At 41.2% G+C, this 23,669-nt stretch overlaps 1 protein-coding gene across 2 annotated transcripts in view; it reads right to left on the bottom strand.

Moving 5' to 3' along the window:
- Positions 1-12,217, bottom strand: part of LCLAT1 (lysocardiolipin acyltransferase 1) — a 117,399-nt gene extending 105,182 nt beyond the window's left edge. Inside the window, exons 1-2 of one of the 2 annotated variants that reach the window (XM_039707337.1) lie at positions 12,074-12,217; positions 11,868-11,961 (exon numbers count right to left, since the gene is read on the bottom strand). The gene's annotated coding sequence lies outside the window, so the exon portion shown is untranslated. The remainder of the gene's footprint in view (positions 1-11,867; positions 11,962-12,073) is intronic. The other variant, XM_039707338.1, reaches the window with a different exon arrangement.
- Positions 12,218-23,669: the final 11,452 nt, after the last annotated feature.

Here is a 23,669-nt window from a genome sequence, read left to right as displayed (position 1 = left end):
TTTTGAATCACTGAAGGTCAGCCCCACCCTCCCTGGGGCATTTGAGCTAGAAAGAAATCAGACATAACTGTTTCTGTATTTGCTATATTTCAGGGTAGGTCTGATAACACCAACAGGTTAATAGATGAAAGAGCAAAGTATTAATTAAAGCAGAAGTTTTTATTTCAAGCCATTAGAGTAAATCTGTATAGTCAATGTACAATTCCTTAAATCAGCAGGCTGGCTTGACTGAGTTAAAGAAAGAGCAAATCCTATCATATTTAATGGTTCTCATTCTTAATCCAGGTACCTTTTTATGAGTACTTCACTTTTCCTCCACAGAAGCAAAATAATGTCTTCTAGTGCTATTAAATGCTCATAAAAAACCCTGATTTTCAAATAAAAACATTAATATGAAAACCCTAAAATGTAACCTATTTTCCTTTTGAAATAAATTCTGTCCATCAAGAAAAAAATCAATTAAATCAATCAAACTATAGAATTGGAAGGTAATAAAATAATGATTCTAATACTTTCCTTTTTCTTTTTTTCCTACTAGTTACATTATAGTCAGAAAATTTCTTTATTCTACATTAAGGAACAACTTATCCAAGCTAACTTCCTTCTGAAAAAATTAATTGAGCTTTTATTATGATTGCATTTAGAATGCTTATATAGAAATTTCTTAAGCTTTTTCCAGAGCAAAACAGTTAAAATGTTTTAATTAAACCACTTTTCCTTCCGAAATGTTTCCTTTACAATGCTTTTAATATAACTCAACATTGGCTGCATCTTTCTTGACAGATGGTATTTCCTTAACAGAGAATGTCTCAAATGGTTTATGTATAACATTCTTTCTAAAATTCATTTCCTTTCTGTGTAAGAAGTTAATACACCAAGAAAAAAAAACAAAACAGGAATGTTTCATGCCATGTGGGATATAAGAGTTCTAGAGTTTTGCTTTAAATTAGCCGAGTAATATTTTTGTAGAAATATTATTAATGTGGTTGAAGCTTAACATTTGGAAAACAGAAAAATACTTGCCCACAACACTGCTTCTCTCCAGATCCCACTCCAACATTAACTTCTCTTTCATGTTCTACTCCTCATCCCATGTCTGGTGAAATCTGACAGATCCCAGTAAGGTTCAGCTTAGGAGAGAGATGTTAGCTGGGTGATTGTTTTCAAAACAACAGACTGGTAGTTCTGTAACAAATACCTCCCAAACCAGAAAGGAAAGTTCTTATGACTTCCCTCCAAAATCATCCAGAACACTGAAATCAGCAGAAAAGCACACCATAATCTTTCTCAGGAGGAGGACAGATACTGAGGTTTCACAGAAGTAGATGCAGCTCCTAAGGGTGGGCCACTCCTCCACAATAACATCAAAACACAAGTTCTTAAGAGGGAGACTTGTATCAGCTGGATGCAGAAGAACTAAGGTTCCACAAGTAAAAATCCTGGGGAAATGGAATCTTTGCAGGATATTCAGGCCAAAGGTATTGGGTTTACAGCTTGTAATATACACTCCCTATAAAGGTTGTAGGGTAGGTCTGATAACACCAACAGGTTAATAGATGAAAGAGCAAAGTATTAATTAAAGCAGAAGTTTTTATTTCAAGCCATTAGAGTAAATCTGTATAGTCAATGTACAATCCCTTAAATCCTATCATATTTAATGGTTCTCATTCTTAATCCAGGTACCTTTTTATGAGTACTTCACTTTTCCTCCACAGAAGCAAAATAATGTCTTCTAGTGCTATTAAATGCTCATAAAAAACCCTGATTTTCAAATAAAAACATTAATATGAAAACCCTAAAATGTAACCTATTTTCCTTTTGAAATAAATTCTGTCCATCAAGAAAAAATCAATTAAATCAATCAAACTATAGAATTGGAAGGTAATAAAATAATGATTCTAATACTTTCCTTTTTCTTTTTTTCCTACTAGTTACATTATAGTCAGAAAATTTCTTTATTCTACATTAAGGAACAACTTATCCAAGCTAACTTCCTTCTGAAAAAATTAATTGAGCTTTTACTATGATTGCATTTAGAATGCTTATATAGAAATTTCTTAAGCTTTTTCCAGAGCAAAACAGTTAAAATGTTTTAATTAAACCACTTTTCCTTGCGAAATGTTTCCTTTACAATGCTTTTAATATAACTCAACATTGGCTGCATCTTTCTTGACAGATGGTATTTCCTTAACAGAGAATGTCTCAAATGGTTTATGTATAACATTCTTTCTAAAATTCATTTCCTTTCTGTGTAAGAAGTTAATACACCAAGAAAAAAAAAACAAAACAGGAATGTTTCATGCCATGTGGGATATAAGAGTTCTAGAGTTTTGCTTTAAATTAGCCGAGTAATATTTTTGTAGAAATATTATTAATGTGGTTGAAGCTTAACATTTGGAAAACAGAAAAATACTTGCCCACAACACTGCTTCTCTCCAGATCCCACTCCAACATTAACTTCTCTTTCATGTTCTACTCCTCATCCCATGTCTGGTGAAATCTGACAGATCCCAGTAAGGTTCAGCTTAGGAGAGAGATGTTAGCTGGGTGATTGTTTTCAAAACAACAGACTGGTAGTTCTGTAACAAATACCTCCCAAACCAGAAAGGAAAGTTCTTATGACTTCCCTCCAAAATCATTCAGAACACTGAAATCAGCAGAAAAGCACACCATAATCTTTCTCAGGAGGAGGACAGATACTGAGGTCTCACAGAAGTAGATGCAGCTCCTAAGGGTGGGCCACTCCTCCACAATAACATCAAAACACAAGTTCTTAAGAGGGAGACTTGTATCAGCTGGATGCAGAAGAACTAAGGTTCCACAAGTAAAAATCCTGGGGAAATGGAATCTTTGCAGGATATTCAGGCCAAAGGTATTGGGTTTACAGCTTGTAATATACACTCCCTATAAAGGTTGTAAACCTTTGGCTAAATGTAAAGAAATACCTGTTGATAATTTCTTTTTCCTCTTGTTATGCTATAAGCATTCATTAAAATATTACTTTCCTAACAGATTAAATAATTTTCTGTACAGCTGAAAATTTGTATTCTAAAATATTCTGCCACCTGTGGAACTATATTTACAACAATATTTTGCAGTTACTACTTTCCATTTTTGGGCATCTCTTAGTCAATATGCCATTTTGTGAGACTTCTAGTAAATGTTATCATCATTGTGTTAATACTGTGTTCAGAGAGAATATCTTCCACTGAAATCCAAAGCTACCAAACAGTTTCACTAAAGTTGAAGGTTTGCGTATTTTATATTTATGAAGAAATTACATCTTTCTAAACTTCATAAAACCCTGTCATAAATATGGCTTTTCCAGCTACTTTTGTACTTCAATACACAGTGAGAGATCACAGAGACTGGGAATATCATCTTTCTTTCTAGAATGCAAACTCATTTTAGCTTTCTGCTCACAGCAATGCTACCTTCAGTTCTGAAGGCAAGCTGAATGCCCAGAGCTCATTATAACAAAGTTTTGGGCAATATGTGCAGTGCCAGTTTGCCTAAAAGATTTTTATGGATGCCTTCCATAAGGTTAAAAAAGAAAGAACAGCTGTATTGAGCACCTCTATTTGCCACTGATGACATGTAAAATGAACAAGGACCTGAAGGAACTTGGAATCACAGACAACACAGGAATAACTTACACCTTCCCTTTAAAAAGGGGAAGGATTTCCTACAGCCATTTCAGGGTCTGGTTCTGTTGCAGGAAGGTTAAAGTCTGCCAAACTGCAAAGGCACAGAGAGAAGGCAGACCATCAGAAAACCCAGCTAACATGTGACTGAAAGAAGAAACCTGTACTAAATCCTCTAAACTTTTCATAAGGTTCTTTCCAATTAAAAATAATTGCTATTAGTATGTTTTCAAAGAGAACTACTGCACAAGAGTGCTGTGCAACACATCATATTTGTTCTTCAGTAGACCAGCCTATTTACTTCAACAAATTAATTCAAAAAAACCCATGTCATTTCAGCTATTTTTCCCTTTAGACAGAATATGTATTCCTGTGCTATCAATAACCATTTTAGCAATATCCCTGTTGTGACCACTTCAGACACATTTGCTTCTGTCTAAACTTAATTTCCATACTTCCATAACTACAGAGCCATTGTCTCAATTTTGCAGGCCAGTCATCTCTCAAGGTCCTTTGATAGCCTGCTGTAATTAGAACACACACAAAAAAATAGCTGTTTGACCTCTGACAACTTTGCAAGCATTTGTCTTTCAAAAACTATTAAGGTGGCAGACAAGATAAACATGCAGCTTTTTTACCCACTGTCATAATCTAAATGAGATGTGCTGTTCAATTCAAGCATTGTTTGAAAGTGTAGGGGTTTTTATTGTTTAGTGGAGTTGACATTGCTCAAATATCTAACACTGCATTCAAGAGAGGTGCAAAACTAAATGCTTCTCAGTACTCAAAAAGACCAAGATTCTTTCTGCATAGTAGGACTGAGACACAATACATACAATGCCTACCTTTAATGCAACACAAGTAAAAATATTCTGTGAGATAGAATAATAATTTCTATAAAAATGTAAGCAAATTTTGGAAGTTGGCATCTCAAGATAGAATAATTTATGACAAATTAATGAAGTATTCATTCTGTAATGAATGGTAGACCCATGTAAGCGCTCAAAATAGCAGATAACTGTAAGGATTTCATTTCAAACTTGGTATTCAAGAGAAAATTTAAACCTGATGTTCCTAATAAAAGAACACACTTCTCTGAGGAAAGCCACAATTTTAGGAGAGACACACCCTTTGTCACTTCCAATGGTTAGAAACAGATGAGTCTGCAAAACATTTATTGTAAATCATATTGAGACACGAGTACTTTTTTAAGGAAACTCCAGTGCAAAATCTATCCATGTCATGGAGGCAGCACAAAATGCAGCAAGACCAATCCTTTCCTCAAACAGTCTATCACGAAAGTTTAGAAAGATCAAACATAACCAGAACACTACATTCCATCTTCCTAGACAGTCTGTAATTATTTAAGAGAGTTTTGAACAAACCAAACACCCCCCTTCCAAATGTGAAATGCATGCCAATACCCAGGACATTAACTGGGAATTCCACTATCTGATGATGAATTACACATAAATAGCTCACTGGCAGCCCACCATTTTTACTTGTCCTGAGGACAAATCTACTGACCTGAGCAAAAGATCCTAAAAGAAATTTCCAAAACTGTTTTGTTTTTAAAGGAATTCATTAGGTAAGTTGACAGATTAGTGGTGTTTTCACACTGAAGAGGGAGGACCAGAAGAAAGCTGCTGTTTAGGAGGCTGAAAGGAATTTATTAGCCTTACCTTACCACACTACAGGTTGTCTTGATAACCTTGGCATGAGTGTATTACCTCAGGCTTTCTAAAATGTTGGACTCTTCAAGGAAAGAGGATTTCCATGAGTGAAGAGTTAAAAAAAAAGTAATAGTTCCCAACAGAGACTAAATTTCTTTTACTTGTTTTGCTCTTTGAGAAATCTTTTGCAGTTTTCCTTGGCTTTGTTAAAAAACCAAGCAGTGACTTCCCTGGAGCACATGGCCCCCAGCTCCAGCTGATACACAATCTCAAAACTTTACCCGGCAGAACCAGAAACAAGCTCCAAGTTCTGACCATAGCCTGAAAGCTCACTTTGCAGCTTGGCTCACTTTGAAAAGTTTTATCTTCCATGGATCAGCATGTGGTCACCACTGTGTCCTGGCTTATCACAGCTGTGTCCTGGCTTATCATTAGAAGAGTTAAAAGTTGTTTCTCAATGAGGACAAAACATGTAACTGCTATTCAGTGAACAGAATGCTTAAGAAATTCCCACTGTACCACAGGAATTCTGGGGAAGAGTTAGTTGCATTTAGAAGACAAAATCATTGAGTGAAATTAAAAGTGCTTCATCATATAAGTTTCTTAAAGGTAATAGCACAAGCTGCAGCAATTAGAAGAAAAAAGGAACGCTTTACCAGTCGTTATTAAATTTATTCTTTTTTATTCTTGCTAAAGTACTATCTGCTTTTTCAAAACCAATGCTCTTTACACTCAAGCAGATCACAAACACAATCTTGATAACAAATAGAACTGATCAGCTGAACAAATGCCTGATTACTATAGGTATTAAAAACCAGAAGGATCTAGTCTTCTAGCATCTGAATAATAAAATAAAGCATCTAAAAAAACCAAATAAGCTTTTGCACAATTCCATGTCCAAACCAGGACAGAATTTTTTGACATTATCTTCACTGGAGAAACAGTTTATCAAAGCCAAACAGCACATCTCATATAAAACCACATAATGGAAATCAAGAGGACTCATCATTCTCTTACATTTCTGCTCACACTTAGGGAAAGGAATTCACTCTACCTGTGATCAGAAGAAATGGTCTATCTGCAGAGACGTCTGCTGACAGATTGACTCCCTTGATCTCTGAACACTCTGCCAACTGGAAAACTCTCAGTAAAGCCAAGACCTTTTTTTCTGCATTTGGGTATAAAACAGTGATACAAGATTGGTAACAGTTTTTGGGGTCTTTTTACTTGAGGGTTTTTCTAGCACTTTTCTAGTAAGTGAAACAAGCAAAAATTTAGCAGCAACTCAGAGGGTTGTAATAGTCACCTGACAGAGGCAATTCAGATTCCTTCCCACTTCTGCGTGGGAATACATAAAATGCTGAATATCATCCAGCCAGAGCTGTACACTTGCTATACATCTGTTTACAGCTTTAACTCACCAACTGAAAATGGTAACCATACCCTGCCCAAGGACATACAAGACAACCAATGAAAACTTCAGTAATCTCCAAAACTTCACACACTGCTTGCAGAGAAGTCTGGAAAAACAGAGGCATTTTACTGTGTTTTGATGTTGTAATTTAGCTGCTTGATGAATGGAATTTACAGTTTCTTTCTGAACAGCTACCTTTCAAATTTCAGAAATACAGCATGAAGTGCTTTCAGTGGTATTTATTACAGAGAGACTACTAGTATCCCTGTTTGAGGCTGTCTATAAACAAATTGTAAAAACAGTTCAAAAACATTAATCAGCTTAAAAACATTAATTTCTGCATACATTTTTCTATGTAAGTTGAATCCTATCAGAAGAACATACTTTTTAAAATATGGCTTGAGCTAATTTTAAAGATGGTTGGAAAAGTTTGGCCTACACTGATTAAAATCTATACTTAAATGAAAGGAAAATTTAACCACAAAAACTGTGCTCATTTTAGAAAAACAAGCATATCACTGCCAAAGTGCAGTCCTAAGTTTAGATTGCTGTCTGACTAAAACATTATAATTATGAGAAACTGAAATGGATTTCTAAATGTTTCAAGATGAAACAGCCATTGGGTAATTTGCAAGATATGCAATTATCTTCTGAATTCAAACACAATGCTAATACTCGATCTGAACAAATGCAGACTGTTTATGTGAAGACTGAGGAAATCAATGTTAAACATCAATACCAACACTAGATAGGAGTAACCATAATGAAATCTAAGAGCAGAATTACCAAGTGATGTGGAATTAATTACTTCAAGAATTTTCGTTGAGGAGAAGAAAAAAAAAAGGCTTGGAATCTCTCTCTGTTGCTTCTGTCTCTCCAAGAGCTGCTCAAGCTGAACAGAGGGTCCTCAGCCCTTTCATCCTCGTTAAAATTGCATCAGGACGTGTTTCACTCATCTCTCACATGTAGCAAGACAGCAATATTTTTACCTTAAAACACCAGAGAGGGTCTTCAAATGGATTCAAAGGGTCATAGAACATATGTTCTGTTACTTCACAATTAACATTCATATCTTCATGGGATTGTTATCATACTTGACCATGCAAAAGTTAAAAGGAAATAATAATTAAACATAATTACACGCTCACCCCAGATATGTTTGACCATTTCATGTATAACCACTGTAAATTCCAGTTACTTTGAAAAGTAAGTTAGATCTTGATCTGCAACAATCATTAACAGTTCGATGCAATTAGCAGGATTGCAAGAAATTCAAAGTAACTCCATTCTTGTTTCAAAATCATGATGGCACATACTTGTCAGTACCTGCACTGCCTTTGATTGTCTATCTTTGATTTAGAAAGAAAAATTAGTGACTTGGTTGTGTTCTATTTTTGGGTCTCCTTTGAAAGCCTGAGTGTTCAGTTATCTTTTGACTCTTCTGACTACATCCCAGTCTGTTGTTTCACTGATTTAGTGAAATGAGTACAAAACAATCTGTCATTTATATATGAAAACACACAGGAACTGAGAGGAGCATGTCTGGGGACACAGCAGTTCACAGGACCACCATCATTCAAAGAGTCATTTTATAAAGGACCAGAGAAACACTTCAGCAAAAATTAATTCTCTTTCTACCAGCAGTGTGAGGTGATCCACATAACTGCTTCATACAGACTCATGAGGCAGTCTTCATTTAGCCTTCATGGCACCTCTGGAGCTGCCATCAAAAGAAAAGAGCAAATAGAGATCAATTTCCTCAACACTAAGAGATGCTGGATGCCTTAAAAACAATAAAACCATTGTAAGCTCAATGAAAAAGCACCTGAGATTAAGAAATATCTTTCAGAAACACTGGAATGAAAGTAATACCTGCTCCCTTGATACCTAAAATAACATCAACAGCAGGTTTTACACCAAAGGATGCCTGAAACAAGCTCCTCAAGAGTCAGGGGAGTTTTACTATCATACAAGCAAAATCTTGGAAAAGCAAGGCGAAAAAACAAGGGGAAACCACCTTAAGCCTACTATCAGATTAAAGGCAAATTAATTTCCTCAGACTCATGAAAGGATAGTGTGTGAAGCTACTAATTTTGCATTGGTAAGTAAAGACTCTCCCAGTTTTTAACCCTTAAGCATACAAGAACTCTAATACAAACAAATGTAATTAGGCAAATTAAATTGATTGTATCAAAACAAGGTCAACTTCACAAGTAAACTAGGTCAGCTAAGAGAAAAAAAAATATGAAAATGAAGAGACATTTTGGTTATGTTTGAAGAATTCTGCTATCATAGCTCTATCACATCTCACTGTGCCCTACCATAGCAAAAAACTGGACAATTCACAATGCAGAATTGTTTCAGGAGCAATGTACTTGTTAAGCAAAGGCAACAAATAGTAAAATAAAGCTGTGAGCTTTTGCTCACAGTCAGCAGGGACCCGTTCCAAAAATTCAACTCTCCAAAGGTTCCATCTCCCCCTCTCTTAGCCCTAAGTGCTGACCAAGCACCACACACACACGACACAAACAAGCCAGCTCTCCTCAGTAGGAAAATTAAGAGACATTTTGGGTATGTTTGAAGAATTCTGCTATCATAGCTCTATCACATCTCACTGTGCCCTACTATTGGACAATTCACAATGCAGAATTGTTTCAGGAGCAATGTACTTGTTAAGCAAAGGCAACAAACAGTAAAATAAAGCTGTGAGCTTTTGCTCACAGTCAGCAGGGACCCGTTCCAAAAATTCAACTCTCCAAAGGTTCCATCTCCCCCTCTCTTAGCCCTAAGTGCTGACCAAGCACCACACACACACGACACAAACAAGCCAGCTCTCCTCAGGCCAGTGCCAAGAATACATTTAACCAGACTGGGGAGCTCAGTGCCTCATGTCTGCGTGTTCCCAGCACCACAACCTGAAGAAACAAGGGAACAAAGGAAGGGACAGCCTTGAACAGGACTGCAAGTGGAGGAGAATGAAATTAGGAAAGAAGGACAGAGGAAAACACAATTATTTGTAAATAATGATGAGGTAGGAAGAAAGCATAAATTGAGACAAAGACTCTGCACATCCCAAGAAGCTGGAAGAAGCAGCCAGCAAAATTTAAAAAAAAAAGGTGCTTTGGAAAAGCAGAGTTGGGAGGAGTAAGGGGTAGCAGCACACTGAAGGATGGGACAAGTGACAGGAAAGTAAAGACATATGTGAGACTGTCCAAACAAAAATTAAAAGAAGGAAACTATGGGGAAAACTCTTGGACAGAATCAGGTAGAAAGCCAGCAGAAGGACAAGAGGATTTGCACCCACAGCAGTTCAGATTAAGAATCTAAGAATTTAAAATCTGGCTTTACTAAAAATAGCTGCTGAAGGAGCAGAGACTCTGCAGGAACAGATGAAACACGTGAGAGTTTCCCACATGAGCAGCTGGAGAAAGGGTTATGTGATCCAGCAAATCCTAACACCACTAAAACCCCAGGGGGGTGTGAAGATAACACCTTATTCCACTTCCAATCTTCTTTCCAGATTGCTTTTGTGGGGAAAGCGGGCAACGCCATGAAAGCAAAACTCACTGAGACTGAGGAGCTGGACCACACCAGAATCAAGGTTTCCCTGCAGAATCTCAGTCTGGTTTTCACAGTAGGGTATAAAATTAACTTTCCTTCAAGATTCCACCTCACTGAGTACACATGGTGGACCAGCCTCTGAGGTCTAAATAAAGGTTTGCAAGTGACTTCCCTCTTTCAGCACAGAAACACTTTGGCAAACAGTGAATGGAGAAAAAACCCTTGGAAGATGAGAAAGTTCCTTCACAGGCTTATACTCTCTTCAGAGTCTTACCACACACTCCCTACACATGGCTGACTTTTCTTTTTTTAAAACCAAAACTTTTCAGAAGTTTGAGGTGTAGCTCTGATTTTCTGAATGACCACTCTGAGATTTGGTTTCTCATGTGAGGTACAGTTTCACATTATGGTTGACCTGCAGCTGGGTTACATTAGCACAGAAAGAGAAACAGCTTTCATTCATATCAGAGCAAGCACTCACTGGAATAACTTCCATCCCCATAAAACTGTTAGATCAACTGTCCCTGAAATCATGCAACCACTAAATCCACTACAAAGAGAGTAACAAGAACCCATGGCCAGCCATGGAAAGGAGTGAGACCACACTCTTCAGCTGCAGCCCACACACTGACCAAACCATGAATCCACACTGGTAAAGGGCACCTCGACTTGCTGAGGCACAGCTTCCACTGCAGCTCTGCATTCAGACTATGAGCTAACTCTGTAAAACACGACTGCAAAGTCAACCAACTCATTTTAGATTTCTGTGTTCAATTTAAGACACATTTTGGCTTTTTTTTTTCAATCCTAGTTTCCCCATCTGTTAATTAAGAAGCAGGATGGAGGGGACCCATCTATTAATCTCTGTTTTACAGTGGAAGAAGCTCATGCTTGAGAAACTTAAGAAGGTTACCATGCTACCTACAACTGGAAAGTCCAATGGTCCAAAAGCAGAGGCTGGTTGTGTCTTGGACAGAACACACAGCTGCTATGAAGCTTGTAAGATATGGTGATGACTTCAACCAGTAAGTAAAATACACCTCCCATTAGTGCAGCCCACTCCACGCACTAAAAAAGCAGAGATTAACGAAGTCCAGTGACCAAGAACTGTATTTCAGTGAGTACACACAAGCACCAGTGTGAAGCCAGGCACTCAGTTTAACTCCAGCATTTATTTTTGGCGTGCAGCTTCTCGCAGCCACAGCTGTGCGAGAGCAGCCCGGTCGTGCAAAGCCACGAGAGCCTTGTTGCAGCACACCCTGCACAAGAGGCCATTCAGGTCGAAGTTTAGCTTTGCCAGAGGGCACTTCCAGCCCAGACGGCAGCACACACGCCAGTACTAACGGGAAAAGTGACAACAGGCACAATAACCACGGAAAACCACACAGTTACAGCTGGAAAAAAAAAAAAAATCCTGACTGGCTTCTGTGTATGTACAAGCCCAACAAGACGCTCGGTTTGTTCCCCAAAAGGAAAGATACTAAGGATGACATTATAACAACAGGCCTCCGGTTATTTATTCCTCCAAGTGCAACAAAAACAGCAGCAGTGAAACCGAGGTTTCGGGTACCGTACACGTCTCACACACACGGAACGCCTCCGCAGACAAGCTCAAGCGCTCTCCTCCATCGCCGCGGCTCCCGGCCGTCCTACAGCGCGGCCACCATGCCTGGGGACAAACGGGAGGCGCCTGAGAGCCCGGCGGGCGACAACGGCCGGCGAGGCCAGGGGAGCTGCGGAGCACCGCCGCCCGGCCTCCCCTCCGCCCGCCCCTCCCTCACCTGGGACGGGGCAGCGCCGCGGCGGGAGGAGCTCGGGAGGCGCCGCGGCGGGAGGAGCTCAGGGAGCCGCCGCGCCGCCGCCGCCGCCGCCGCCGCCCGTGGGCGCCGGGGCCGCCGCCATGTTCCCGCGGCCTCTGACCCCGCTCGCTTCCGGTCACGGCGGTCACGCCGTTGCCATGGCAGCGCTCCCGGCCGGGCCCCTTAAAGGGACCGCGCGGGCCCGGGGCCTGCGGGCGCCGCGCCGGGAAAGCGGGCGGCTTAATTCGGGAATCGGCACAAAAGGGGCGGTGGGACATCCGCCCCACAGCGCTGCGCGAAGGGGAAAACCCTACTGCTGTTCAGCTGCGGAATTTGTCATAAAATAATAGCCTGTGCTAGAGTAGTGGAAAACGACCGTGGCATAATTTCCACTGCTGTGAGGAGATGGTTTGTCTTAACTTTCCCCGAAACGGGCCGTATTTTCAGTTTTTATTGCACCGCCTTTGCCACCGCTCACTGTTGATGGAGTTAACCTCCTTACACTCTTTCCACATGTATGTTTTTATAAGCAAACAAACCTGGTGAAACCCCCAGTCCAAGAATGGAAAGTCCAGGAGGTTTTAAATAAAGTTTTATGTTAGTATGAAACCAAAGTGAGTCCATGCCCGGCTGACAAGAGCTGCTGGATGAGGACCAAAGCAACCTGGGCGCTCTTTCTGATTCCACATCAATCCCATGTCAATAGATGAACATGTTCCTCTGCAAAACTCCTGCAAAGTACAAATGCCAGGGCAAAACCTGATCCCATATCCACTTAGGGATATATCCCCCCACAGCCATTCCCCCTCTGAGATCCTTCTTTCCCACTGCAGCTAGCTCTGAGGACAACATTGTCTCTTCTGATACGCCTGCAGTGATCCAGTGAGAATTTGTTGCCTTAGAGAGTACCTTTGTGGACTTGAGAATCAGTCGTCAATTTGGTCAATACTTGAAATTTTAAAAAATAAAAATAAAAAAGAGAATGAGCCTTTGGGGAATTTCTTCCTAAAAGTCGTAAAAATGTTGTAAATTTTGCTATCATATCTTTTTGAGGGCTCTCATTTGTTCATTCAGCCTGGAGGAGTAGGAGCTGAGGGGAGGAATTAGCTGTTGTCTGCAACTGGTGGAAGGTGATGGAGGAATTACCACCAGACTCTTCTCCGAGGTGCACAGCAAGCAGATGAGAGACATTGGTCCCGTGATGCAGCAGGAGAAATCCCAATCACTTAATAGGAAGGAATTCTTCAACGTTAGAGCAGTCAAGCACTGGAATGGGCTTCCCAAAGACCTTGTGCAATCTCAAACCCAGAATGGACCCGGTCTTATGTAAAATTAACAATAGCATCTGAAATCCTTTGAAATGCTTTAGCTGAAGAGATAAAGGCAGCTGCGTTGGAGCGCTCTGCGTCTTGTGTCGTCGGGAGGCTCTTTGTTGTGTGATTCACCTCAGCTGACTTGTGCTAACCAGGAAACAAGAAGAGATAAAGGCAGCTGTGTTGGAGCGCTCTGCCTCTTGTGTCGGGAGGCTCTTTGTTGTGTGATTCACCTCAGCTGACTTGTGCTAACCAGGAAACAGGCATTTAGTCAGGCTTAGTCACCAAGATTCCCTCCTCTAGGCAGCTCCAAAAAGAGATCCTGTCCCCAGCTGGATGTCTGAAACAGCCCAGCACATGGGGAGCTGAAATGGCTCACCTTGAGGTCACTCTGGCTGATGACATGGTTAAAGCCAGGTGAAATGAGTCCTCACTGGTGCCTCCTGAAAATAAGGACAAGAGCAAGGCAAACTGCTGACTTTTAAATAGCAATAACTTAGCATGAAAGACATAGCATCAGCAGAATGTCCCCAAGGGTAACATGTAACACGGGCTGTCAGCCATGGACTTGTGGCCAGACTCCTGGGCAGCCTCAAAACTTGAAACAGAAACAGGGCAGTGATGGCATCTGCAATATCTGCAAAAATTCCTGGTGCAACCCTGTAATGCTAAATAGAAAACTGTCCCAAAATTTTTGTGCTGCTGTAGTCTAGGAAGGTGAGGGGGTGAAACTGCAGTCATGTCTTTTGGTATTTGAACCGTAGGGCAGTCATGGCTCTTTCATTAGTTTGATAAACTGAGCAAAAATGCATATGGCTAATTGCCTCTTGGGTTGAAGCTCTCGACATGAAAGAAATACATGCTAAAATGGGTTAATAAAATACTGAGAAAGATTTTATAAGTAGCTAAGTAAGGAGCTTTGGCACTCCGTGCACCCAAATGTCGACCAGAATCTTACTGCAGCCGACTCTTTGCCACTTCCAGGGTGACCCTGGGAAAGCTGTCCCAAAATTTTTATGCTGCTGTAGTCTAGGAAGGTGAGAGGGGTGAAACTGCAGTCATGTCTACGTGTGGCTTTTGGTATTTGAACCGTAGGGCAGTCATGGCTCTTTCATTAGTTTGATAAACTGAGCAAAAATGCATATGGCTAATTGCCTCTTGGGTTGAAGCTCTCGACATGAAAGAAATACATGCTAAAATGGGTTAATAAAATACTGAGAAAGATTTTATAAGTAGCTAAGTAAGGAGCTTTGGCACTCCGTGCACCCAAATGTCGACCAGAATCTTACTGCAGCCGACACTTTGCCACTTCCAGGGTGACCCTGGATAAATCATCTCACTTTCCTATCAGTGTAGTAAGAATAATGACATTTTCTTCTTGCTGAGAGTGCTGTCAGGAGATGATAATCAAAGTTTGTAATTTGATTAGGAAATGTGAAACATTATACAGCAGTCTTTTCAATGCCAGCACCTCACTATATAAACTTTTGGTTAAGATATTTTACTTAAAACTCTGGAGAAAACAAATTGGTAAGACAAACAATAATGAGCAATGATGTTCCTGTTTTCTTTAAGAACCCCAGAACAATTTTGTACCATTTGGAGATAAATCTCTTTGTCTATCACATTGACATGCAGCCAGCTGAAGAAGGACATGACATCTTTTCAAACATTCACCATAGCACTCCAGTAGAAAATAAAAAGGCAAATTTAATTTTCAGTTGCAACTACACAGGCAAAGTAGATAAGCACCTTGTGCTTTACACACAGACATTGAAAGCTGAACTTGTGTGAAGTGAGTTAGTGTAGGCATTTTGTTAGAAAGCAAAAAGTCTGCTCAAGAAAAATACAGGCATTCATAATGCCCCTACAGTTTTTGTGAAAGTGGAAAGTACAATTTCTACAGCCAAAGACAACAGTGAGGGGAAGAAAAGAATGTTCAGTATTCAGCAAAAAGGAAGAATCCGACTGACTGGAAATGTATGTGCATTTCAGAAGGCTTTGTTAAAATAATATTAAGGTACTGGCTTTACATCCACAAAAAGAATGCTATTTGATGCCGAAGTCAAGCTTTCCACGTGTTTGAAATAAAACAATATAGATTTAATTTAGCCACAAAACAATTCCTGTGGGGAGAGCTGGAAGCAGCAAGCTCTGATTCCCAGCAGACATGCTTCCCTGTGCCACTCAGCCCATCTCCATCCCCTCTGCATTAATTTTGTCTCCTTCCCACCCCGTGGACAGCATCCTTGCAAAGCGAAAAGCAGTAGGTGCAGGTGGGCCAGCGAGTACCAGCTGCCAAGAGAAACAATAATGTTTGCTCAGTCAGGGCATGAATTTAGTTCTCACTCCTCTATCATAAAGTCTGTATTAACAGATCTTGTAAGAGTGTTATTATTTCTGAGAATTCTGCCTTTCTGCCCTTCCATCAAATTTGAGCAAAATTCATCAAGAAGGTTCAAAAACTCTTGAAAAGGGACTTGCAGCCAGATTGAAAACATGGCCACATAAGCAAAGTTCATGTGAAAAAACAGATTGAAAAACTAGAAAGTTGCCCACAGTAGGGGGAAAAAACCTCACAAGTAAAATCCTTTTGCAAGAGGGTGAATTGAAAATTATTGACTCCTTCAAGTTGTATTGGCACCTGAGAAATAGAAAGGGAAAACAGAAAATGATACAAGCTACTATCCGTCCACTGACAGGACCTTCATAAGGTCTTCATAGGAACACAAGAGAAAGGAATTTTTAAAAATTATATCTGGGGTTAGCTTTACTAAACATTTTTTGGCTATATGATTTGCAGCAGGACCCCTCCATTCATCTTGTGTTAGCTCAGCTGGATGACAAGTGGCATCATGGAGCTCATAACAAGTCTCCAAGAGGGGACACAGAGAGGAGGGAAATCATTTGAAACCAGTGTTACTAACAAGAGCAGTATGCCTAAAACATTTGGAGTTTTAATCACTATTGCTTAGCTCCGTGTTTTATTTGCAGACTAAGTCCCCTTGGGGCCTGTATCTGAGCTGAGGGAATGATAGACCATGTGGCACTCAAAGGGAAGAAAAGATAAACAATATGGAAAATATCATTAGGCAGCCAGTCACGCCTCTCTATAACTGCCAAAGAACAGCAGAAAGATAACTCATGTTCTCCTGTTCCTTGGAAAAGCCTCAGTCACTTGAATAAAGAGACTTTTAGGAGCTCTTGTTGAGAAATAGCCTGGGCTGTGCATGCATTAAATGGTTTTCAAATTGAGACTCACAAGCTACTTATGGATCTGCAGTTTACATGGCTATTTCCACTTCCTAAATCTCATCAGCATGTGTTAATTGCTTTCCTAATGCTCTTATACCATGTAAACAGTTGCAAAATTAGCCCCAGAGATGGTATGAAATGATAAATTCGATGAGTGGAAGAAGAGGAAGAGGAAAGGATTGCATGAGAGAAAGTGAAAGATGAGAAGGGGCCATTAAATGCCCGAGGTGGGAGGTCATGAGGTGCATTCCCCAAAGCCCTGTGCCCCAGAGAGCAGTGCAGATGTGATCCTCAGGGCCCCTGCTGCCTTTACTCCAAGGGCACCTTGGGATGGCTCTGCCCTCACGCCCATGCTCTCCCCTAACAGACCTCGTGTAGCTCATTTACTGAAACTGCCATGCTCCACATCCACCTGGGTTTTTCCTCTCTCCTGGGTTTTCTGAGCAAATTTCACTGCCTGTGAGAAGAGCTAAGTTACTTGATGTCTGGATAATTCACCGTCTCACCTCCATTTGCCTACTTTTCTGGAGGGTTTGAGATAAGGATATGACAAGCCCACATAAGGATTTTCACCTCTCCATCTGCTTGCAAAGAAAATCAGATATCTGAGCCCACATACCCTCCTAGGTGTGGAAATTTGCTAACTGTTCATAACATGCCTAAGCTGCACTTGTTAATTTTTCTTCCAGAAACAGCAGAAGTAGAGAAGGGGCCTTGACTCTAAGGGTATCAGCACAGCAGTGAATAGAGATTACCGTCACCAAATCAAAACAGGGGAGGCAGTGACAGCATGGAAAGCTTGCACTGATTTAAGCTGGTATAATATTTCTGGTGCCTGCAAGGTAGGTGTATATCTCTGGAGACAGACTAAGCTCGTTCTTATGCACAGCCCCATGAGCAGCAAACAATAAAGGCCACTGTTTACTGCCCTACAAATATAGTAACTGGCACAGGTGATATAATGGATTTAGCTGATTTGGGAAACATTATGAGTTTAAATGTTTTTACTATCAAATTCAAAAGACATCTGTAGGTACAACCATAAAAGGCAATTCAATAAATTACAGGGTTTTTTAAACTCTCCAAAGCTGAAGAGAAGATGGAGTTGATTCAGAAATGTTTATTTGATTTAGTTGCTGTTTGGTTCACAGGAGACTCCCCACAGGGGCAATAAAAATCAAGGCTGCCTTTTTTATAGTGCAAAGATTTTACACTGCAGCCCTCTCCAGTCTGTTTAAACATGCCCCTCTCTTGCCTCAAATACTAAGAAATTCCATTCATCACAACTCAGAAATTTCAGAGATGGAAATGATCTATTAAACCCTATGATCCATCTCCTAAAAAATGCAGGATTTCTCCCTATAGTGCATTTGTATTTTTTATGTTTTGTCCATCAAGTTTATAAGGTCACATTAGTGAAGTGTACCTTTCATTACATTTCATGTTTATGTCAACAAATAGTATGTGGTTGCTTAATTTCAGTGTAATTTGTCTTATGGATGTACCGGGGAAAGGAAGCAAGCAATAGCCAGCATAAATGGCAGATGTCAGAATCAGGAGGAGTTGTTTTGTTGCTAAATGTGATCAGTGCTGTGCACAGTGAGCTTTCAACTATTCCTCTTTGGAGAATGGTCATTCTAATGTCAGTCATTAGCAATTTGCTGCTGGTCACTTGGGAACAGCGTGTTTCCTACAAATTGCTTCTATTAGTCACCAGTTCTTGTCCAAATAATTGACTGAGAGAGAGACAGCCTGTGTGAGATGAGCGTTAGCAGGGTGGCAGAGTGTATGGACACATTGTTATAGGACACACACTTTATGTTTTTGAATGCCAAAAATCAGTGGAATGGGCTCAGATCCCTTTTATGCTGGGGTCAGGCTGGAGCTGCACCACCAAAGTCCAATGGAGCACTTTGAAAAGCCAAAGCTAATGCACATGAGGTCAGTATCTGGCAGTAGTACAGCAGCACATTTGCTTGTCTCTGAAATGCAGTCACCTCTGGCATGAAACCTGGCAGCTGTTTCACATAAAATGGTCAGGATGTGGACCAATATCCTTCAGGAAAGGAGGAAGAGAAAGAGGAAGAAGAGTATGGAGTCTGACTAGTTTGCACCCTTCGTATTCCTGTCATCTGCCCCTTTAGTGAAAGCTCTTCTACACAGTGTTGTTAATTCAAGTACCTGCTTTTTTGTCAGCCTTTTATCTCACTGAAAATAGGTGTTTCAGCATGACAGAAAATACAAGGAACAAAAAAATTTCACTTACCTACTAAAAAGAAAAATGCTGTGGAAAAAAAAAAGCAGGTCACAGTAGCACATCAGGAGTCAGCTATGTCATTCTCATCAAGAACTCCATTCCTCTCACTACATTATCTGAATACATTCTGCTTTAGCTTATTGCTGGACTGCTCCTTCTGTCTTGGTTTGTGAAGGCTGAACCTGAGAGAGTACAGGGCTAAAAAGTTACAAATGCCCTCCCAATAAAACTCATGTCAGTTATAAGGAAGTGTCAAAGATTGTTGTTGATAGGATACTTCTAGATGCCAGAAAAAGGTGCTTTGAGTTCATACAACTAATTCTGCAGCCTCTGAAAATATATCTTGTGACCCTAATTCAGGCGACAGAGGTGTGGAGAGAGAAGCAGCAGAACCTTTGGACCCAAAGCTGCCAATCTCTGGACTGAAGTAGAGAGAACTGGATGGCAACTCCCCAAACTCTGGGTAGGAACCAAGGAGGGTACTGGGAAACCAGAGCTTAATTATTGCTGTCATGGGAGGAGGCAGCAAGAGCAGCACGACAATGGCTGGGGGTCAGAGAGGGGATAGAGGAGCCAGCCTTATGTAAGCCATTTCTCAAAGTTACACAACGGAGTAAAGTAATAACATTAATGCACTTTTATAATGCATTCCTACAGAGATTTAAAATGCTTTGAAAAGATAAGTAAATATTATATCATAAGGTGGCAGATGGAGAAACCAGAGTAATGAGGAAATTAGTGGCTTCCTTGTAACTGTAGGGAGAGTGAGAGTTGTGGTGGGGAGCAAGAGAAAGGTCTCTGGAGCCCTCTGAGCACTTGGGCACAGTCTTCCAAATGCCCAAGTGTGCTGCACAGGAGGAAAACTGGCAGGTTAGGAAGAAATTTCCCCTAAATCAGGAAACAAATCAGAAACAAGAAATGCATTTTTCAAGCTGGAAAAATATGTTTGGTGAAAAAAACAGAGAAACATTTTGGGTTCCCAGGATTTTATTACCTTTTCTAGTGTGAGCCAAAGGATTCTATCCAAGTTTCCAGAGATTATTCCTCACAGGAAAAGCAAAGCTTTTATAAAGAACATAGCAATGGCACAGTAAAAACAACAACAATAATGAAAAGATGTCTTTTGTTTAACCACCTGGACAGATCCTGCACAATGCAAATAAGATGTGGGATAACAAGCTCCAAGAGACAGGTCACAGCTACAGGGGCCAGAGTGAGGTGCAGGTGAGCGGTGAGGAATGGCAGTGCTCCCAGGAACATGGATCTGCCTGGGCTCTTTGTAGTAAAGCTTCTCTTTGTCATCAGTGCCAGTGACCCTTAGGAGTTGTCTGCTTTCCCAAAAAACTTACTCAAACCACACTGATTTCCCACTGACAACAGACTCTCCAGCCCTCCTTACTACTACCTCCATGGGCTGGACTAATCCCTTTGGGGTTACTGTGGGGAGAGTAACAACCTCGGGATCAATCACTGGATGCAGAAGGACCTCCATCCTGCAGAGAATGTGTTCTGTGCCTCTGAGCATGTCTGTCCCATGCAGTAAGGAGTGTGGAGGTCACCCTGCTCATCCCTGGCTATCAATTGCTGTGTGCTGAGGACATCCCCTGACTGCTGCTTTGCTGGTCTTACAGCTCTCAGTCCATTCCTGCTGCTCTGCCTCTACTCATGGGTGCAGCTGCACTCTTTCTCCCAGGACAGGCAGCTCCTGTGCTGTGTGTCCCCTCTCCTGCCTGCGGTACTGCTGTGGGCATGACAGATCTTCCAGCAGAGATTTTAGCAGGGGAGGTCACATAATGTGGCTCAGGACTTTACCTGGAAGACAGAAGGTAAGCTTTCACCAAAATATTCAGCTGTCACCCCTCCTGGACTGAGAGGAGGGCTCAGCCATGCAGCCAGAGGTAACGCTGTACAGATCTGTAGGAACAGTCCTGTGTTTTCTGTGTTCGTTCAGCTTTCAGGGACTTAGGGAAAAATATATGTCCTGTCATATGAAATGCAGTAACTAATAAATAATGACCTGTTTTTCTGCACCATTTAGCAACTGCTCATGACTGCAGTGTTGTAACAGGTCAGTGAGCAGACAGGTGTTGCCCCCATTTCTGGCTGGGGAGATCTGGAGGACAGAACCATGGCTGAAGATCATTTACTTTTCCAGAAGGGGTGGTGCATGGCCTCCTTCCCTGTTAGAGTCTCTCCATGGGCAGTTCTGCTGCCAGGAAGAGCTGTAATCTCTCCTGGGTTGGGAAATGGCACAACAGGCACGTGTCCCAGTCACACTCACTGGCTCACTCATGCAGCAGGTTTATCTGCGGGTCTGGAGGGGAGCAAGGTAGTAAAGTGCCAGCCCTCTCTGCTGTAAAGTCTGAACCTGTGGCTGCCAGGAAGACTTTGGCCGTGGTTACATGAAATCCAGTGCTGCTTGGTCAGTCTGAAGCTGACGCCCTCCTCTGCTCTGGCTCATCTGGACAGGATCTGACATTCTGGGCAAAAGCGAACGCAGCAGCTGAAGCTGGCACAGAGGGGACTGAGCCGGCTTCAGAAAAAGCATGTGGCTTTCCAAACATCTTGCAGTCCAAAGCAAAACCAGCAGTTCTGACATGCTGTGAGCAATAAACAATGAGCTTTGTCAGCATGTCTAGAGGAAATGATAATTCCCGGAGTGTGAATGATGAAATGTTAACCAAGATGGAGGCTTTGGATAGCATTGTGGTTAGGAAAGCATATGTGCATCAGTGTGGAAGAGCTGACACTAACGCAAAGAGCCCTAACTGAGACATAAAAATCTTCCAGGTCTCTCAACTTACTGCCCATTGGTATTTTCTCTTTTTCCCTGTGAGAAGCATAAAGCACTGCTTGTGCTTGAAAGGGAGATTTGCAGTGCTGTAACCAGCACCTGAATCTGCCCCTCTGGCTGCAGGGCCCTGGCTCTTCATCACCCAGAGCTCAGCACTGCCATCAGCCCTCTGAGGCACACAGGGCTTGGTGCAGGGTGATTTACTGTTCTACCTGCATTACGAGATTGGCTGTCCCTCTTTTCTCTTCTTTGAATTAAGAGGCAGCTCTGCTCACTTCAGTGTAATCGAAAACCTAATGAATCAGGGGGAGTGTTTTTAAGGTTACAGTGACCTTGACAGAGACCTGCTAGCCCTGTGCTTAAATATTTTGCAAACCTGTTGCACGGTTTTGAAGCCAAAAAGAGTCAGAGAGCATTTTTTCCCCTTTGCTTGGAAAATGTTAAAACGGGTCTCTGCAAACCATGTGAAATGTTTCCAGTCACTCCAGCAATGAACAGCATTGACATGCATGTATTAGCAGAAAACAAGAATAACTAGAGTCAGAGAAAATTACGCAATTATTCATAATAATAATATTAATTTCACAATGTCATCGCTTTAGGGGCCTGTTGCAATAAATAACCTTGAGAGTTATCTCAGTGTGTATGACAGAGAATGTATGTGCAGTTGAGATCAGATTGCACAATAACTTTTTCCTGATGTGCCCTATGAAACATGGAACCTTGATCTCACTCACCAGTCACCCATGCTGGGGTTGTTTTAAGAAAAATGACATTCACGACCATTATTCAATGCTGGAGGAAAAGAAAAAAAAAGAAAGACTCAGCATTCTGCTATGGCTAGTGTTACCCTCAGGCATTTCTGGCATGTTTCCGTTGTAAATTCATTTTACATGTGGCCAGGAAGTACAACATCTTGTTGCATCTTGAAAAAAAACCTACCATATTTCTTCCCTGTTGCTCATTTTCAATCTACAGAAGCATCTGCTGGGAGCATGACAGAAGATCTGTCACTAAATGTAAGAAGTTCAGCCCCCAGTGCACTTTAATGCCTGAGTCTCACTTAAAAGAACACAGTCAAATCATATTTTACTCCTCTACTTTTTTAACTGTGACTTTTTCTTTTTTTTTTTTTATTAATGGTCTCTTTTGAGTAGGACAATGTTTTTCTACTAAATACTGTTTTCACCACTGTCACTTCTGAGCAATTTGGTTTTGGATGGAGATAAAAATTAACACCGTTGCTTTCCAGGAAAATCCTAGAACCTTAAGTTTCCACCCAGCCTGGCCCACATATCCAAGTTTTGAAACATCCTTAGGAAAAATACTGCACAGGGAAAAGCGATAAAAGGCCAAACACTCCAGTTTATGTGAGTGATACTGCAGGGCTTGAGATGATGGCTGGCCATGTAGTGGCATTTGCCAGAGGGGCACAGATTTGTTGCAGAGCATGAAGGTTCATCTTTAGCATCATAAACATGGCCTCTCTCCCACCTCTTGCTCCTTTCTATTCCTCTCTCTAGACCAAGCCAACATCTGCATCACCATTCCCACCACTCTCACAATGGCAACCCCAAAAATGTCTGTTGATTGTTAGGAGGAAGGTAAAGAGCCATTTGCATAGCGCAGAAATTGCTTTCGTTGCTCCAAGTTCCAAGCACCATAGTCTTGTGCACTTTCCGCTGGCACAGTGCCTGTCCACTCCGTGCCCATGACTATGGACCTGGAGCTCTGTGGTGACAGAATTGGATCATTTCTGCCATGCTCTTCTCCCATGACCTGCCTGTTTCTGTCCCCATACCCTACCTCCCATGAGGGTCACTGTCTCCTGGTTAATCTCAGGACTGAGTTGTGAATAAGACAGGTTGCATTTCCCAGTGGTCAGACTGGTTCCCCTGTCATAAGCCTCACGCTTATAATAGAAGCAGGAAAATTTGAGAAAATACATCTGATGTAATT

Source organism: Passer montanus, unplaced genomic scaffold (assembly GCF_014805655.1).
Source record: "Passer montanus isolate IOZ18808 unplaced genomic scaffold, ASM1480565v1 scaffold2, whole genome shotgun sequence".
Lineage (NCBI taxonomy): Eukaryota > Metazoa > Chordata > Aves > Passeriformes > Passeridae > Passer > Passer montanus.
Note: the sequence above shows the minus strand (reverse complement) of the source record. Positions and strands in the feature narration are given on the sequence as shown.